Below are 11,790 nucleotides of genomic sequence, written 5' to 3' on the forward strand. Positions count from 1 at the left end.
AGGAATCACTAGTGAGTGGTCAAGTCCCACTGTGTTGGTACCGAAGCCCAATGGGACCCTGTAATTTTGCAAACGACTTACGGAACTTAAATGAGATATCAAGGTTTGATGGGTATCCGATGTCCTGAGTGGATTAGTTAATAGAGAGATTAGGCCTTTATCACCACGCTGGATTTGACCAAGGGGTATTGGCAATTACCCTTGACCAAAGAGGCCCGGGAGAAAACTGCTTTCTCCACACCAGACGGTCACTTCCAATATAAAAGAATGCCATTCATCTTGCAGACTGCTCCTGCCACATTCCAACGAGTCATGGACAAGCTGTTACACCCCCATCAAGCATATGCATTGGTCAATCTCGATGATATTGTAATTTTTAGCAGAGACTGTGAGACTCACTTGCCGAAGGTCCAGGCGGTACTGGATAGTCTGGAAACGGCAGGGTTCACTGTGAACCCCGAAAAATGTGCGGTTGAGTTTGAGAAGCAAAATACCTATGATACATTGCGGGAAGGGGACTGGTGAGTAGGGATGAGCGAGCAAGATTTTTAAACTCGATCTCATGGCAAAATCGCCTGTTCTCCCTTACCGAAATTGTAGGGAACGGCCAGTGTAAATTCGCTGATCAAAATCGAATTTTCCTTCGAAAAAAAGTTCTGCGGGCTGTGCTGATCAATGAATGCAGCCACGGCTGCATTCATTGATCAGCTCAGTGTGGGATCCCCGGCAATAGAGGTTAAATGGGGACAAGTCTCCCCATTCAAAACCTCTAGTGCTCTCTGATTGGCTGAAAAAAGGAAAAAGACTTGTCCCCATTTAACCTCTAGTGCCGGGGATCGCACACTTACAGGAATGAATGCAGCCCTGGGAATCCTCCTGTGTGCGATCCCCGGGCACTAGAGGTTATTAACCTCAATGTGCAGAGTGCAATCAAAGGCAAAAAAAATGAAACAACATTGTAGACAAGAAAATCCCGAGGACAGGAATAGAAGACTTGCCACGCTGCGCGAGAGAACTACTACATTTAGAGCTTCAGAGACATTACAACAGCATGAGGCCCAACTACAGGATAACAGAGATAGATCTACTACATTTAAAGCTTCAGAGACAGTACAACAGTGTGAGACCCGACTACAGGAAATGAGATAAAGAGCTACTACATCCAGAGCTTCAGAGACAGTACAACAGTGTGAGACCCGACTACAGGAAATGAAAGAAAAAGCTACTACATCTAGAGCTTCAGAGACATTACAACAGCGTGAGACCCGGCTACACGAAATGAGAGCCAGATGATCACAGACTGCACAACATTTTGCCTTAGCATTGGAAGGATTCCACTATGATCCACATAAAGACTACTCACAGCATGCAAGTGTTACCATCGGAAAAATGGTAATGGCTTATAGTTACTGTCAAGCCAAGAAGTTTAAATCTGAGTCTCCTGGTATTTGCTGCAAAAAAGGGAAAGTCAAACTTAATAACATCAGAAAATACAACTCATGTATCTAAATGACATCATTAGGCGCCTTGTTCAACAGCCTGGATTTCCATCCACATTCACAGTGCAAGGGCAAATTTACCATAAAGCAGGATCGTAACTTCCGTTGCCAGATCAACCACCAAAATTTATACAACTATATTTTATTGAAAACAATCTAATAGAAACTGACCAGAGGTACACCTACATCTCAGGAACTAAATTTCAGATTGTCTTAAAGTTACAAAGGATGTTTCATGAGCACAATGTTCCCAATACAACATTTAAAACAGCATTGGAAAATCTGCCATTAATTTAGGTTAATTTATTTGTATATTGTACTTATACTTTTAAAACCTGTAAAAAAAACAAAACATTGATTTAACAAAATTTTTTTTGATTCCTTTTCCTGTATAATAGAGGATTGCAGTAAATAAACTCTACCATCAGCTAGGTCTTAATATTAATGTAACTTTTTAAAATGAATGCTTTGGCTATAGACCTGTACTGACAATGATTTTGACTCAAGCATGATGACCAGGAATGTCACAGTAAAGTCAGCATTTCTAAACTGCACAATCATTTAGGACAATTACTTCCTAGAGCTTTTGAAACACCAACTCCACGGTAACTACATTCCCAAGATGTAATTATACTTCCTTATGGTAGATTTCTAATAAAAAGAGCAGTCAATCGTCTTTCTGGGTTTGTATGATACATTTGGCATGTTTGTATCATTCATCAGTGGTAGCTCGGGGTATAATGTACTTTCTATCTACATTTACTGAACAAAGCAGAATATTGGAACCACTTTAGATAATGGATAACAGCAATGCCATACTCCCACCAGTCTAGTTTGAAATACAAGAAATCTAAACTTACTTCCAGCTGTTGCAGTAGAAACAGAACAGTTAGATGTCACAGATTATAAAGTCATTGCCTGAAACACATTGATCAATTACACTTAATTAAAAGGAAACATCTTCTTATTGTAGCATTTCATCTATGTAAAACATTTTAAGAAGATTAAACCAAAAGTGTTGACTTCTTGTTAAAAGGTTTCAGACGCTTCTCCATGCATGAATCTTCACTTATCTCTTTTGCACGTCCAAAACGTTTAATCCCCAGCTGCACTTCTATTAACAGATGTTGAAAAATATCTAATAGAGTGTATTGGCATTATAGGTTGCCCACCAGGAATATGCCCTGAAGTGTGCTCAAAGGATCCAATCAGTTGGTTCCCTCCTATTTGTACAAGGTAAAATCAATGTAATCCATCCTTCCAAATATATAACAGCACAGAACAAGAATACCTGTCTTCTGCCTTTTTGTTATTATCTCTACAATTAATTTCACTAAATCCCCTACTGGTGACAATATATAGTAGCTCAGACATAAATACAAGGAATTTTTCCAATATAATTATACCTCCATGGACAGGAGAACCTTTGCAGGACTGGGTGACCCAAAAGCTCATGGAAGAATATTTAACAGTTAAATATGTATTCATAAGATTCCTCCCACTCTTGTAAATTATGTTTTGTATAGATATTGTTAGTCTGTGTAAGTGCTCACAGGTCACTTGTATTTTTGACCAGGCATCTCTAACATGATGTAGAAATGCATCTTTTGGCTTTGTGATGTTCACAATTATAGCTTGCTGCAAGATTTAGGATCTAAGAAAATCAGTCAGATCTACCTAAAACCCTTTACAATATATGAACCTCTCTTTAACACTTTAGCTTTTTCAGTGCACTGTGCTTCCATAATGTATAAAAATCCATCTCAGAGATTGGGGAGAAAAAAGAACTGCTGATTGATGAAACCTTACAGTTTCAGTACTTGTAATTATAGAATCATCCCACTACTCAAAAAAGCATGAAACGCTCCAAAAGTAGAGTTACTCAAAAGGGAAGGGTAGTTTAGGGATAAAAAAAAAACAAAGGGAGTAAATCAACTATTTTAATGTGATTACATGCATAAATCACAGAAATGGTTCCAAAGTGCTGAACTTTTGATGAAATGTTAGGATATATGTAGTCCACTGATGAATATTTATATATGTATGTAGATGTTGGTATTTTAAGAATGTATTGTTATATATGTTTTTTATTGTTGAATAAATATTAAATGTTTCTGTGTATTATGGATGTAATCACATAACAATAGTTGATGTACTCCCTTTGTTTCTTTCACTAAACTACTCTTCCTTTTTGGGGGAACTCTACTTTTGGAACTTTTCATGTATAAATTCCATAACCCCCTCCATACCTTAAGAAATGATATCTTGGGCTTGTTGGATTCACTTAAGACAAACAGATGTCTATTTCCCTCAAATGTCAACAGTTACTTGCTTGCAATCACATAAATGTTGCAGACAAATTATACCATCTACAAGAACCCCGTTAACTTGGGTTCTCAACCTGTTTTTTGCTACTTCTAAAGGTAAGAGTAGATATTGTATAAATTGAAAATATTTCCCCACACCTCTCCCACCCCCTGGATTTTGTTCTGCTCTTAGTATTTGTCTTCCTAAATGTTAGCAATGCCTTAGATGTGTTTTTTTGGTATTTACATATTGTTTTTCCTTATTGTTTTTATTTTGAAATTATTACTTTTTGTACTTTGCAAAAAACACAAAAGAGAATATGTGAATATGTGAAAAAATATTTGGAAAGAACAAGATAAATCTATGTGTGAAATGTTCCACACTGTGTTTGAAGGTATTTTATAGAAATTCTTTACCAGAAAACAATTGCTAATAAGCATTATAAAGGCTTCATTGTTTAACAAAATCCTAATAGATGCAAAGTTATAATTAGGTAAAGGTATCCTAAAAAAATGTTTTGTTAAATAAAGTGTGTGAAGTAAAATAATATAAACTACTGTTTCTTTTTAATTCCTATATTTTCTAATCCTATCAGTGGAAACAAGATTTGTCACACTTACCATACCTTTGGATTTAAATACCTCCTGTGACCCTGAGTGCCTTCTGTGATTCCAGTATTTTTGCGGTCTACTTATTGTTTAAATCCCAGACAAACCTGCATGTCCTTCTTCTTCTCCAAGTTTGACCATCAAGCCTGTCTCCACTAACTCTTGAGATGATGTGCTCTGCCACTCTTTGACTCTCACAATTCTGAAACTTCCACTCGGCCACAATACATTATCCAGGCTACCAATATACTTGTGCTAACATGTATAGAAAAAATCAGTTATTCCTCAAGGGAAGACCTTACTGCCTCTAGAATTGAGAAAAAAAACTCTTTCTTTTCTCTACCTGCTAGATTGTAAAATCTCTTCGGGGCAGTGTCCTCCCTGTGTCACTGTCTGTCATTTGCAACCCTATATGTTGGTGCTTTATAAATCCTGCTTAGTATTAATATTAATAATAATAATAATACTTTGGAACATTCATACATATGTTTTTGTGCATCATAGGCCAAAATCAAGTATCCTATCAGCTCTCCAGTGGGTCTTTCCTACAAATTTTCAAAAAAACCTTTGTGTCACCTTTCCATGGACTTCATTTATAATCTCTAACCTTTGGAAAGTTATTTGGATAGTGATTTTTCCAAAATGGTACATTTTAATTCTCTGCCCTTTGCAGTTGTCTTGCTATCTATTTTTCTCAGGAAGTCATCAGGCAGTATGTCAACTCACAAAGTTTCTGGCCTTGAGGTACTCCTCATTCTCCTGGTGCTTCTCTTGCTTGGCTAGGGCACTCAAAAGCATACCAGTGTATTCCTCGCTGTTCAAGCAACATGTTGCTACACTAATGCCGAGCCCTCTGTTGTTTCTGTCTGTGGACCCAAGACCCTGCAATGATCTCTAGTGCCTCTGTGAGCAACTACATTTTCCAGCGACTCCTTGTCATCCTGTGTTTCCATTTACCTTGCTGCTGCCCGTCCTGACCTTTTGCAAGTTAATAATATTATTAAACAGGATTTATATAACGTCAACCTATTACACAGCGCTGTACATTAAATAGGGGGTTGCAAATGACAGACGAAAACGAACAGTGACACAGGAGGAGAGAACCGTGCCCCGAAGAGCTTACAATCTAGGAGGTGGAGGAATTAACACACAATAAGAGGGGAGATGGGAAGTAGTGACGGTTTCAAAATACAGAAAAAGATGGGTAGGCAAATTTGAAAAAATGGGTTTTGAGTGCTCAAGTTTTTAACTTTTCCTTTTTTCCTATCTTTTAATCTCTTCCTGTTATTCAGGTCATAAATACTATGTCAATGTAATATATCCCTATTCCTGTAATAATAATTTTTCAGTATTTCTGCTTAAGTATATCCCAACTATTTCCCTCCCCAGCAGCAGACCGGATTTACCCACCAAGCACATTCCCTTCAATATCCTTATTTGTTATTATATTTTTTCACTTCATCCATATTAACTCTGTTGTATAAAATGTTCTTCCATTTCATTTTTTATTCTTTTCAATATCTATTTCATAATTTTATCTGGGACTACTAGGGGATTTCCACAACATGGGGATGAATGCCCTACCTTCATTATCTCTTATCAATATCCTATAATTTCTCTCTATCTTTAGTTCCCTTTTCTCTCCCCCTCATTTTACTTGCTCTGGGGTTCAATACCATCACAAGCAAATTATATAACTACTGAATGTTAAGGACACACTGCAAAAATATATAACTCTGCTCTTCTTTATGATCTCTCTTCCAAGTACCCTTTCCCAGCAGCTACAGAATGAAGGTAGCCTTTCTTTCCAAGACACCAACATTTTTTGACGTTTTGCCTACAGGATACCCTATCAATAAAAAAGTACCTCAAACAAAATGAGTGAACTGTAAATAACTTACCTTTTATCTTTTTATACTCCCGAACAATTTGCATTAAAGGTTTCCTGGGAAAAAACAATCCATGACTGTTTTAATTAAAATGGAAAAAAAGATGTTTACGATGAAGAATTTGACAGTTTAGCTCATCAGCATCAATCAACTTGCATTTAAACCTGATAAACTATGACATAAGTTTGACCTGTCTAGATGGAAGGGTAATTCAATGGCATAATTGAGTGTCTGTATGCCAGTCAGGTAAAACAGAGATTCTTACAAACATTTTTGGCTGCTGTATGAAAGAAAAGTTTCTATTTTCTCCTCTTTTAATAAGTTCAGACAGGCTGAAAGTTCTGTGCCCTAGAGCATAAAGCTTACTAAAAGACAAGGTTTTAAAGTGTGGAAACATCACTCACATTTGCGGTTTGATGGAGAAAAAAATCTAAAAATAAATTCAAACCCGCCTGTTGTTCACGGAGGTGTAGAAGAAAAAAAAGGCAATATTTTAGATGACTTCAGACGTCAGTATAATTTCCTGCAAGAAAGAGAAAGACAAGTCTAGCAGTTTTAAACAACTCATTAACAGGCAAAGGCAGCTCCACTTGTATAGTCTTAAAACACTGTTTTTTAAAGATTAGGGAACACATTCTAGGTCAAGCCAGGACTCCACTTAACTGAGAAAGCCAACAACATATCTAAAATAAATGTTTCTTTACTAGCAAACAAGTTAAATCCCCACAAACAAACTGTCTTTTACTTCAGTTCTCATATTCTGTTTCTTTTTATACAGCCATAGGCCATAACTTCCCTCAAGTGATTAAATGGTTTATGAGTTTGTGATGGGGAAACTCTGTTAAAGCTTCAAACATTGACAAACTGTGACTAAGCACCTGACTGAAGCCGGCTCGTAGCATTTTATTTTGGCTCCGAAGCACTAAAATCTTATTCCCCTCAGAACAGCAAACACTTTTATGAGAAAGGCTTCTTTACCGTTTTTCTGATCTTTTGAAGACCTTTCCGTGTGAGGGGAACTGTTCAACTCAGCACTTCTGTAATGGTCATCAGGCTATAAGAAATATTATGTCCTTATCCTGTAATCATGGCCAGGCTGCTGAAATAAAGTTGAAAAAAAAATAGAAGATTAAGAATTTTTGTGCTTGCACAGTTTTCTTTTCATAAAAAATTATCTAAAAAATGAAAGACTATGAATTTAATAACATTAACCTTTAAATGGGATTAAGAACATGAAATATTCAAAGTGAATTGTCATATCACTGACCATCTAAGGCCACAGCAGGAAATAAAATGGAGGCATCCGACTATGAAATAACAGGTTTGCTGTTTCTAACATTGGGGTGATAATTGAAGATAAATGTAATAGCTAAAAAAGCATCAGCACAGACCTGTGAATAGATGAGTAATAAACTTCGGCATGGTGTGCAAGGTAATTTAAAGGTAAGAATAAACAGGGATTAGAAGAGGAAAGTTGCTGTATTATACTCAGTCATCACCTTTGGTCCAAATATGTTAGAATGAAAGGAAGATAACCTACAAGCCACGTCTAAGGCTGAACTATTCCTTCTACTTGATAGAGTTGAAAATGGATCTTGAAGCTGAATAAACCATTTTATGCTCTAAACATCCAGCATTCTGGGATAAGGATGTTTTATTGAATATTTAAAGTACTAGTTTATCAGTCAGCAAAAATAGATGACCACATCCAAAAATAAAGCACTTATAAATGGAAACAGATGAAAAAGGGAGTTTATGCTGTTACTTTATGTACTATAATATAAACATTGAAATTTAATTTTACAAAAGTAAAAGTTTAAAATTGTGAATAAACAAATATTACAATAATCCAACATACACTTTCAATATAGCATTACCTTCCAAATGATATCTTATTGAAGATTTCTTTTTTGGCCTTTGGACTATAAAGTTGAGCTTGGGGAATATTATCAATAAATCCCTATTAAAACTGAAGCAACGTGGAGTGACTTTTACTTAGAAGGAGCAGAATAGATTTACATCTACAGTATATCTATAATTTTCTGACAAGTATACAATTTAAGTTTTATGAATACATATCTTTCCAACTAACTATAACAAATAAATTAATGATATATATAACCATACCAGCCTACATGAAAAAAATAATAGCTTGTTATGGTGAAAACCATTGAAATCATTTAACTTAAAAAACAATATTTAATATGTATCCTACAAGACAAAAGGGGTTGTATGCCCTCTATATAAAATTAGACATTAAGGTCACATTAAGTATTTGGAAACAAAAATGAAACAACTTATTGGTATAATACATAGCTAGCACATCATACTTGAATAAGTGAGTAATGTTATCATTCTATCACCCTTCTTAATCAGAATCTGTTTTTTGCTTCAATGGTTGGTATACAGTTGACCGGTTTTATTTCAGTGGTATATGCAAACTCAGGTGTGCTAGTGGTTGTATGTGTTTGTGTCATACATTCTACAGAATGTTAAAGTACCTATTCATTCCTGCTTGAACTTTATGGTTGAAGAGAAGAACTTCTGAGTCATTAAACAAGTAGATTCTTGGAACTATGTTAAAAACCATTATTACCTGCAAATCCATTCTATTCCTTACCAGAATTAGGTCAAATAATGCAAAGCAACCTTTACAGAAATTATACTGTTTCCAAAGCTTACTTTTAAAATTCTACCTTACCAACTCTGATACCGGGATATTACCCAGGCCCATCTCAGTTGAATGTCCACCAATCAAAGCTATATGAAGCTATTTTTAGAGCTCTTAAACAATGAGAAAGCATGGTGGACAATTTAAAACCTTTCTCTTCCTAATTAGAAAAAAATTTAAACTGAAGATGGTGTGTAAAGATTGCTTCTTTTCAAATGAAAAATCCTGTTGGTTATCTGAAAGCTGTGGAGTTCTGGGACCTTAATAGGCACCTGCACATGACTATACCTTACAGATTGATTCCCAGTCATCCGGTCAAAAGAAAACTAGCATTTCAGATTTTATTTAATCTCCCACTGCATCTACTATCTCAGATGAACAAAGTAACCAGTCTCAAACTTCTGTTATCTTAGATTTTGAAGTAAAGAGCATCCTATCTCTATAAATTGTTGGTTAGTTGTTCAACTGTTCTTTCATACTAGAGACATAATTAGGTCTTGATATCTGGGCATGTGCTCAAAGTCCAATTTTTGGCTGGGGAAAACATTGTATGTCTATGTTCTCTCTCTAGGCAGTTAATCCTCCTCCCTGGTACCCGTTTGTGTAAATGTCCACAGGCATTCCTATGTTTACAATGTTTGCGACAATGAATATCAATGGGCAGCGTACCTTTACTTTTATAATACCCACCGCAGCAGAACTAATGGTAGTAGCTGTGAACAGTTACCCTGTTTAAGTGAAGAGAACTTCTGATCACTACTTTAGAAGGTACTACAGTACCACTATTTTTTAATTTTAAAATGATTGCCAGGGAACAAAACTGGGTTCCATTTATATAACTTTTGTCTGTTCTCCACTTTTTCCCCAACCAATCAGGCCATCTGTGCCCTACTAGGGAGAGTTTCCTTTACTTTCTGTCCTATATACAAAACAGAAAATACAAAGTGAGGAAATGCTTTCTAAAGAAAGCAAACCTGGAATGGATTTCTTCAAAGTCATTTGCTATTCGCTAGCAAATGTTTTGAATCCAGGACCAGATTTATTCCAGGTTTGCTGTATCACCTAGCTTCACATAAAAAAGTGTATCTTCTCTAGCTTTGGAAAGCTTTATTAAGTCAGGCCCAATGAATCAATGTCTTGATATCTGTCTTTTCTCGCTGCTCCCTGTTAAGTCCCACTCCACCAGCTTCTTTCTTCCAGCTTCCTGATGTCTCCTGATCTCACTTTGTCGCACTTAGCGCATGTGGGACAGGAACTAAGTGCTGATGCTCATGCATGAAATCATGCGCGGATTCACATACATTTGTATAATGCCCCTGATGATGCATTGCTCAATCTAGGGAATGCACAGAAGGAGCAGCCCACAACCTCCTGGGATATGTAAAGTAAATATCCCAGGAGGCTGCATGTTACTCTTTCAGTTTCTTTTCTCGCAGTGATTAAAATAAAAAGAAGTCAATACATTTAAAAACATGTTTTTTCTATTATGTAAAAAGGAAAGTGACCCTTTTACAAAATGCTTATATTTTAATGATGGGTGTGCTTTAAGTGCCTAATGTGATATCTAAACATTAAAATACATTTAAAAGTCATTCTAAAATAATTTCACTAAGTGACATGTCTGTAAAGCCATAGGACAAGAATATTAATATTTGAAGGTTTACATTTGCTTCATACAGAATCTAATCAGTAAGATAAATCTGCAGTGCTGAGCTGAGTATTATTGCCCCTGAAACTCTTCAAAGAAATATAAAATTAGAAATCATCCAAACACACCATTCCAAACAGTGAAATTCATATGGAATCAACTCATGCTGAGCGCAATTGCTCTACTGGGACTCCTGAAGCAGTCAATCTTTATAGTGTTGTAGGAGGGGAAATAAATACTTGCTACCACCCAACACCATACCATATTGTACATTTGGGGACATAAAATGGATCTTAAACATGGGAAAAATCAGTAAAAAGGAAGATGACTATAGAAAACATAGTGACCAAAATACGGAGAATGTTCAATATAAAGTATTAAATTGTTCAACTTCGTTGTGCAATGAGAGGATCCAGGGATAAAATGCTTAATGATCTTTGGTAATACTACTACATGGTCTGTAAAATCAGGTCCATAAATCATATGTAAGACAGCAATACAAAGAGAATATAGTAAAAATAATTCTACTGTAGTCTGAATAATTTAAATCTCCTTATGCAGAGTTAAATTGAAAAGAAACATGAAAGAAAATATGAAAAATATTGAGAGTACGATTTCTGACCTGAGCTTCCAAAAAAAAGCTAGTTGATTGACATGCTAATGCTTTGCCTTAATACTTCAGTCCCCTACTCTGGTGGAGGGTGCACGATAGTGTACAAAGTGGAGCTCACATCTATAATGCTTTCTACAGCACTCTCATATGAGCCCAATTGAGTGTATTGACACATTCCCAGTATAATGGGTGTTACTCACCCCAACAGTGGTAAGTGGTATAAAAGACAGCTCCAGAGAGAAAGTGAGTATTGCATTAAAAATTGCATCTTTTGGTGTTGTTTAACTAATTGCTTGGCAATGGATTTCCTAATATTTGTATCACCAAACTTCAGGATTTAAAATATGGGAAATACATGCTAAAATATTTCAACACAGTTTCTAGTATGTATCTAAACATTCATATCCCCTCTCTATACTACAGCTTACCTTATCATTATTACGGGCAATTACTGGCTGTCAATATGTACAAGAGTAACCTGCAGATGACATAAATTGAACAAACCTAAAAATGATTTTTTTTATATATTGTATCTCGGTGTAACCCCCCCCCCCC

At 35.9% G+C, this 11,790-nt stretch overlaps 1 long non-coding RNA gene across 1 annotated transcript; it reads right to left on the reverse strand.

Annotated features, from left to right (window-relative positions):
• Positions 1-807: 807 nt before the first annotated feature.
• Positions 808-7,587, reverse strand: LOC140333999 (uncharacterized). The gene is made up of 4 exons (XR_011921455.1): positions 7,282-7,587; positions 6,708-6,826; positions 6,316-6,359; positions 808-2,417 (listed from the first exon to the last, which is right to left on the reverse strand). It is a non-coding gene; the product is annotated as an uncharacterized lncRNA (long non-coding RNA).
• Positions 7,588-11,790: the final 4,203 nt, after the last annotated feature.

Source organism: Pyxicephalus adspersus, chromosome 6 (genome assembly GCF_032062135.1).
Source record: "Pyxicephalus adspersus chromosome 6, UCB_Pads_2.0, whole genome shotgun sequence".
Classification (NCBI taxonomy): domain Eukaryota; kingdom Metazoa; phylum Chordata; class Amphibia; order Anura; family Pyxicephalidae; genus Pyxicephalus; species Pyxicephalus adspersus.